Below are 8,704 nucleotides of genomic sequence, written 5' to 3'. Positions count from 1 at the left end.
TTGTTTTTCTATTTTTAGTAGAGACAGAGTTTCACTGTGTTAGCCAGGATGGTCTCGATCTCCTGACCTCGTGATCCACCCACCAAAATTAGGACATTTAATACGAAAAGAAATTGATAATGAGTAGTAGATGAGTTTTCTATCATGATTCAAAGCTTGCTGAAGTTATACAAATTCATATTAGAGAATGTGGTCAATGACAAAAGACAACCATTTATTACCTATGTGACATTAGGCTAATTATGTAAATCCTCTGTGCCAAAATTAGTAATTGATAAAATGTTGATGGTAATAGTTTTTGTCTTTTGTTTTGAGACGGAGTCTTGCTCTGTTGCCCAGGCTGGAGTACAGTGGCGCTATCTTGGCTCACTGCAATCTCTGCCTCCCGGATCCAAGTTATTCTCCTGCCTCAGCCTCCTGAGTAGCTGAGATTACAGGCATGCGCCACCATGCTGGGCTAATTTTTGTATTTTTAGTAGAGACGGGGTTTCATTGTGTTGGTCAGGGTGGTCTCAAACTCCTGACCTTGTGATCCCCCTGCCTCAGCCTCCCAAAGTGCTGGGATTACAGGTGTGAGCCACTGTGCCCAGCTAGTAATAGGTGTTTTTTTTTTTTTTTTTTTTTAATTTATAATAAATAAGTGTGACTACATTTTTCATGTTTGACTACTGGCTTCTTTTTAAGCCTCACCTTCCCTGTCTACTTCCATGTCTACTTTAGCCCATATCTGCAAAGGTGGCTAAGAGAGCCCTTGCTGGAAAGCAAGCAAGCAAAACTAAAGTCTGTGTGCACCTTCTCCTTTGGATCCACTGGGCAATTTATATTAGAAATTCCAAGCCGGGAAAGGTGGCTCACACCTGTAATGCCAGGACTTTCAGAGGCTGAGGTGGGTGGATCACCTGAGGTTAAGAGTTCAAGACCAGCCTGGCCAACATGTTGAAACCCCATCTCAACTACAAATACAAAACTGGCCAGACATGGTGGCGTATACCCGTAATCCCAGCTATTCAGGAGGCAAGGCTGGAGAATCTCTTGAACTCGGGAGGCGGATGTTGCGGTGAGCCAGTCAGTGGAGTAGTAGAACACACACAGTGTTTATCAATTAAGTTTGTAGTGAGAGGCCAGGCGTGGTGGCTCAAGCCTGTAATCCCAGCACTTTGGGAGGCCGAGACGGGCGCATCATGAGGTCAGGAGATTGAGACCATCCTGGCTAACATGGTGAAACCCCGTCTCTACTAAAAAATACAAAAAACTAGCCGGGCGCGGTGGCGGGCGTCTAGTCCCAGCTACTCGGAAGGCTGAGGCAGGAGAATGGCGTAAACCCGGGAGGCAGAGCTTGCAGTGAGCTGAGATCCAGCCACTGCACTCCAGCCTGGGCGACAGAGCCAGATCCGTCTCAAAAAAAAAAAAAAAGTTTGTAGTCAGAACACACACCATGTTTATCAGTTATGTTTGCTGTCTTATATGGACACAGTTTGTGATGCCCTAAAACAAATAGTGGTGCCAAAGATAATCATAGGCTACCATAACGGATAAAATGACAATGAGAAAGTTGAAATATTGTTGAGATCATCCAAATATGAACACATGCTATTGAATAAATGGAGCCAAGAGACTTGTTCACTGCATGGTTAGGGTCAGAGGCATGTAAACCAGAACAACTTCTTGAATAGGAGCTGTGTAAAATAACACTGAAACCTCCTGGGCTGCATTCCTAGACAGTTAAGGCATTCTAAGTCACAAAATAAGATAAGAGATCAGCATAAGATACAGGTCATAAGGACCTTGCTGATAAAACATCTTGCAGTAAAGAAATCGGCCAAATCCAAATGGTGACAAGAGTGATCTCTGGTCATTCTCACTGCTATACTCCCAGCAGCACCATGACAACCAGCTAAGTTTTTATTTTTTATTTCAGTAGAATTGGAGTCTTGCTTTGTTACCCAGGCTGGTCTTGAATTCCTGTCCTCAAGCAATCTTCCCACCTTATGAATGTAAAGAATGGCTCACCTTGGCCTCCCAAAGTGCTGGAATTACAATCAGAAGCCACTGCACCTGGCCCTTTTTTTTTTTTTTTTTGAGATGGAATTTCGCTCTTGTTGCCCAGGCTGGAGTGCAATAGCACGATCTTGGCTCACCGCAACCTCCGCCTCCCAGATTCAAGCAATTCTCTTGCCTCAGCCTCCTGAGTAACTGGGATTACAGACATGCTCCACCATGCCAGGCTAATTTTGTATTATTTAGTAGAGAAGGGGTTTCTCCATTTTGGTCAGGCTGGTCTCTGAACTCTGGGCAGGGCTAATTTAGATAAGGTAGTCAGGAAAGGCATTTCTTACAAGGTGGTATTTGCATGAACGTAGACATATGGTTGCATTTTATTATATGTAAATTATACTTCAATTAAGTTGATGAAAAAATCTCACCTCATCAACTATTCACTTAGGATTGTTGTATTTCATTCTATTTAAATCACACTTGCATTTTGAAAAGTCAACACTTCTACAACTTACATATCTGTTGATTTGTACTTTTTCTAATATGCTTATGGATGATTTAAAATATATATATACACATATCTTTTAAGAAGGTTATTTTAAGGTTAATCAATTGACGCTTTGTCTCAATTGATTCTTTTGTCTCAATTTGTAGTCAGTTGAGGTTTGTCTCAATTTATGGAAACATCAAATGTTTGTTCTCAAATTCTTACTCTGTCATTTATTATTTCTTCTCCATATTTTTGTTACTGCTTCCTTGGAGATATTTAAACATACATATATAGAGAGAGGGTGAAGATGGAGGAGTACCTTTTACAGTTCACAGTTGTCTTTTTTGTGTGTGACAGGGTTTTGCTGTGTTGCCCAGGCTGGAGTGCAATGGCACAATCTCGGCTCATTGCAGCCTCAACTTCCCGGGCTCAATCGATCCCCCACCTCAGCATCCCAAGTAGCTAGGACTACAGGCGCACACCACCACACCTAGCTAATTTTTGTATCTTTTGTAGAGACAGGGTTTCACTATGTTGCCCACGCTGGTCTTGAACTCTTGTGCTCAATTGGTCCTCCCACCTCAGCCTCCTAGGTGCTGGGATTACAGGTGTGAGCCACTGTGTTCAGCCAATACTCTGTTTTATGTTTTTACTTTTCACTTTTAAAAATTAACTCCTTTTATAAAAAAGTAGAATTTTTTAAGGAGCACAGAAAAGCACAATGAAGACAGAAAAATCTCCTGTATGTTCTTATCGACCAAAGATGATCTATTTGGGGGGTAAATCCTTTTTTCTTTTTTTTTTTTGAGACGGAGTTTCGCTCTTGTTACCCAGGATGGAGTGCAATGGCATGATCTCGGTTCACCACAACCTCCGCCTCCCAGGTTCAAGCAATTCTCCTGCCTCAGCCTCCCGAGTAGCTGGCATTACAGCCATGCACCACCACGCCCAGCTAATTTTGTATTTTTAGTAGAGATGGGGTTTCTCCATGTTGAGGCTGGGCTCAAACTCCTGACCTCAGGTGATCTGCCTGCCTCAGCCTCCCAAAGTGCTGGGATTACAGGCGTGAGCCACCGTGCCCGGCTGGTAAATCCTTTTAATAGAGGAGTTTCAATATTTCTAGTCTGCCATACTACTAGAAAGAAAAGAATCATTACTGACATCTTTATGACATTTTTTCTCTTGTACCTGTTATATCTCTTTATTTCAGTAGGTATTCTTTTATGTGCTTTAGTAAGCCTTTATATTTTTAGCATAAAAGTGTATACATTTCTTGTTTTACTTATTTCTAGATACTTTATGGTTTTTGTTTATAATGATTGGGATATTTTTTCTGTTATGTAATTGATTACTATTACTATGTACTAAACCATTGGTTTTTGTCTAAGGATTGTAACATTGATGAACTACTTTAGTAGATGAAATGGTTTCTTCATGAGATTGAATTGTCTAAAGAGATGTTCGTATTATTTGTAAATAAAAGTATTTGCCTATTCCTTTCTATATGCCTTATTTCTTTTCTTAATTTATACTTGTAGCTTGGGTTATATGTCTAATACAACACTAATACATTTTTGTATTGTTTGCAGAGATGGGGTTTTGCCGTGTTGTCGACGCCAGTGTTGAACTTCTGGGCTCAAGCAATCTGCCCTCCTCGGCCTCCCAAAGTGCTGGGATTACAGGTGTGAGCCATTGTGCCTGGCCAAGGGAATGTTTTTAATGTTCACCATTAAGGATGATTGCTGTAGGTTTATGGTTTTATTAATGAAAACTATTTTTGGCTGGGCACAGTGGCTCACACCTGTAATCCCAGCACTTTGGGAGGCCAAGGTGGGTGGATCATTTGAGGTCAGGAGTTCAAGAACAGCCTGGCCACCATGGTGAAAACCCACCTCTACTAAAAATACAAAACTTAGCCAGGCATGGTGGTGGGCACCTGTAATCCCAGCTACTTGGGAGGCTGAGGCAGAGAATTGCTTGCACCCAGGAGGCAGAGGTTGCAGTGAGCTGAGATCGCACCACTGCACTCCAGCCTGGGTGACAGAGCAAGACTCCATCTCAAAAAAAAAAAAAGAAAAAAGAAAATGTAGTTTATGTACACGAGGGAATAATATTCAGCCATAAAAAAAGAATGAGATCCTGTCATTTACAACAACATGGATGGAATTGGAGATCATTATGTTAAGTGAAGTAAGCCAGGCACACAACGACAAACATCACAGGTTCTCACTTATTTGTGGAATCTAAAAATCAAAATAATTGAACTCACAGAGAGAGCAGAAGCATGGTTAATGGAGGCTGAGAAAAGTCATGGGGGAAGTGATGAGGGTTAATGGGTACAAAAAAGTTAGAATGAATAAGACCTACTATTTGATAACACAACAGGGTGACTATACGCAATAATAATGTAATTGTACATTTAAAAATACCTAAAAGAGTATAATTGGATTATTTGTAACACAAAAGATAAATGCCTGAGAGGATGGATACCCCATTCTCCATGATGTCATTATTATGCACTGCATTCCTGTACCAAAACATCTCATGTACCCTATATATACACCTACTACTATACACTGTTACTGTGTCTATTTAGAAAGAAGTAGACATAAGAGACTCCATTTTGTTTCCAGTTGCATGGGGTATCTTTTTCCATGTCTTCACTTTCAATCTGTGTGTACTTTAGTAGGTGAAGTGGGTTTCTTGTCAGCAGCATATAGTTTTATCTTTATTCATTCAGCCACTCTATGCCTTTAACTGGGGAATTGAGTTCATTTACATTCAGTATTATTTTTGATAAGTAAGTACTTACAACAGCCATTTTGTTGCTTGTTTTACTCCTCTCCTCCTTCTTTCCTGTCTCCCTTTGTGATTAAGTGATTTTTCTCTGGTAAGGTGTTTTAATTCATTCCTTTTTATTTTTAGTGACTCTTTCATCGGTTTTTGCATTGTGGTTACTATGAGGCTTACAAAAAACATAGATACAGTAAATTATTTTAAAAAGATGACAACCTATCTTAGATCACAAATAAAAGAATAAAATGAAAAAAAAAGTCCACACTTTAACCCCTTCCCCCCATATTTTTACTTTTAGTTCTCCAAATTTGCATGTTTATATTACCTCTCTCTTAACAGGTTGTTGTGGCTATTATCGTTTTTGATAGCTATGTCTTTTTGGCTTCATGCTAGAGTTATAAGTGAATCACACACATTTATAGTAGTAGAGTATCCTGGGTTTGCCTGTTTCCTTAATTTTACTGGTGGGTTTCATACCTTCATTGAAAAAACTTTTTGCACATTAATGTTTTCTTTCAGATTGAAAAACTCCTAGGCTGTGTGCGGTGGCTCATACCTGTAATCTTAGCACTTTGGGAGGCCAAGGCAGGCAGATACTTGAGCTCAGGAGTTTAAGACCAACCTGTGCAACAAGGCAAAACTCCATCTCTACAAAAAAATACCAAAATTAGCTGGGCATGGTGGCACACACCTGTAGTCCCAGCTGCTCAAGAGGCTGAGGTGGGAGGATTGCTTGAACCTGGAAGGTTGAGGCTGCAGTGAGACAAGATCGCACCACTACACTCCAGCCTGGGTGACAAAGTGAGACCCTGTCTCAAAAAATAAAAAAGAAAAGGACAAAAAAGAAGAAAGAAAAACTCCCTTTAGCATTTCTTGTAACATGGGTGTGGTGGTGGTGAATTCTCTTAGCGTTTGTCTGGGAAAAACTTTCTCTTTCATATTTGAAAGCTAACTTTGCTGGATATGGTATTCTTGGATGGCAATTTTTTTTCTTTTGGCACTTCGAAAATGTCGTTTGACTCCCTTCTGTCCTGTATGGTTTCCATTGATAAGTCTGTTGCCAGATGAATTAGACCTCCTTTAAATGCCATTTGTTTATTTTCTCTTACTGCTTTCAGGATCCTCTCTTCTTCCTTGACCTTTGAGAGTTTATTATATGACTTGGGGTAGTCACATTTGGGTCAACTCTGTTTGGTGTTCTCTGACCTTCCTACACCTGGATATGTATATTTTTCTCAAGTTTTGGAAAGTTTGCTTTCCAAAGAAGACTGGAAAGTTATTAATATTTTTACAAATAATCTTTGTACCCCTTTCTCTTGCTTAACTCTTTCTTGAACACCAATGATTCTTTTCTTTTTTTTTTTTTGAGACGGAGTCTCACTCTGTCGCCCAGGCTGGGGTGCAGTGGCCGGATCTCAGCTCACTGCAAGCTCCGCCTCCCAGGTTTACGCCATTCTCCTGCCTCAGCCTCCCAAGCAGCTGGGACTACAGGCGCCCGCCACCTCGCCCAGCTAGTTTTTTGTATTTTTTAGTAGAGATGGGGTTTCACTGTGTTAGCCAGGATGGTCTTGATCTGCTGACCTCGTGATCCGCCCATCTCGGCCTCCCAAAGTGCTGGGATTACAGGCTTGAGCCACCGCGCCTGGCCAAATACCAATGATTCTTAAATTTGGTCTTTTGAGGTAATTTTTTATATCTTATAGATGATCTTTGTTCCTTTTCATTCTGTGTTCTTTTTTTCTCCCTCTGACTTTGTGTTTTCAAATAGCTTATTTTGGAGCTCATGGATTCTTTCTTCTGTTGCACCCATTCTGCCATTGAGAGCTTATAATGAATTGTTTAGAAAATTCATTTTTTAGTTGCAAGATTTCTGTTTTTATCTTTTTTTTTTTTTTTCTTTTCTTTTTTTTTGAGACGGAGTCTTGCTCTGTCACCCGGGCTGGAGTGCAGTAGCCGGATCTCAGCTCACTGCAAGCTCCGCCTCCCAGGTTTACGCCATTCTCCTGCCTCAGCCTCCCAAGCAGCTGGGACTACAGGCGCCCGCCACCTCGCCCAGCTAGTTTTTGTATTTTTTAGTAGAGATGGGGTTTCACTGTGTTAGCCAGGATGGTCTTGATCTGCTGACCTCGTGATCCGCCCATCTCGGCCTCCCAAAGTGCTGGGATTACAGGCTTGAGCCACCGCGCCCGGCCAAATACCAATGATTCTTAAATTTGGTCTTTTGAGGTAATTTTTTATATCTTATAGATGATCTTTGTTCCTTTTCATTCTGTGTTCTTTTTTTCTCCCTCTGACTTTGTGTTTTCAAATAGCTTATTTTGGAGCTCATGGATTCTTTCTTCTGTTGCACCCATTCTGCCATTGAGAGCCTATAATGAATTGTTTAGAAAATTCATTATTTAGTTGCAAGATTTCTGTTTTTATCTTTTTTTTTTTTTTTCTTTTCTTTTTTTTTTTGAGACGGAGTCTTGCTCTGTCACCCGGGCTGGAGTGCAGTAGCCGGATCTCAGCTCACTGCAAGCTCCGCCTCCCAGGTTTACGCCATTCTCCTGCCTCAGCCTCCCGAGTAGCTGGGACTACAGGCGCCTACCACCTCGCCCGGCTAGTTTTTTGTATTTTTTAGTAGAGACGGGGTTTCACAGTGTTGGCCAGGATGGTCTCGATCTCCTGACCTCGTGATCCGCCCGTCTCGGCCTCCCAAAGTGCTGGGATTACAGGCTTGAGCCACCACGCCCGGCGATTTCTGTTTTTTTCTATTTTTTTCAATTTCTTTGTTAAATTTGATATATTTCTGAATTGCTTTTCAGTCTTATCTTGGAAATCACTAAGTTTCTTTTTTTTTTTTTCTTTTTTTTTTGAGACGGAGTCTCGCTCTGTCGCCCGGGCTGGAGTGCAGTGGCCAGATCTTAGCTCACTGCAAGCTCCGCCTCCGGGTTTACACCATTCTCCCGCCTCAGCCTCCGGAGTAGCTGGGACTACAGGCGCCCGCCACCTCGCCCGGCTAGTTTTTTGTATTTTTTAGTAGAGACGAGGTTTCACCATGTTCGCCAGGATGGTCTCGATCTCCTGACCTCGTGATCCGCCTGTCTCGGCCTCCCAAAGTGCTGGGATTACAGGCTTGAGCCACCGCGCCCGACCACTAAGTTTCTTTAGAACTGCTATTTTCAATTTTTGTCAGAGAGCTCACATATTGCCATCTTGTTAGGGTGAGTTACTGGTTTCTTGCTTTGTTCATTTGGTAAGATCATGGTTCCCTCTTTAGGTGTGTTTCATATGGATGTACATTGATGTCTTTGCATTGAAGTATTATTTATTCCAGTGTTCTCTGACTGGGTTGTTACAATTTTTACGGGACATATTTGCTTAGAGGTTCTTTATCATGAGGTTACTGCCTCCTTTTCAGCTCTAGGTGGTGCCTTAAAA

The sequence above is a fragment of the Rhinopithecus roxellana genome, chromosome 12 (assembly GCF_007565055.1).
Source record: "Rhinopithecus roxellana isolate Shanxi Qingling chromosome 12, ASM756505v1, whole genome shotgun sequence".
In the NCBI taxonomy this organism is placed as follows: domain Eukaryota; kingdom Metazoa; phylum Chordata; class Mammalia; order Primates; family Cercopithecidae; genus Rhinopithecus; species Rhinopithecus roxellana.
Note: the sequence above shows the minus strand (reverse complement) of the source record.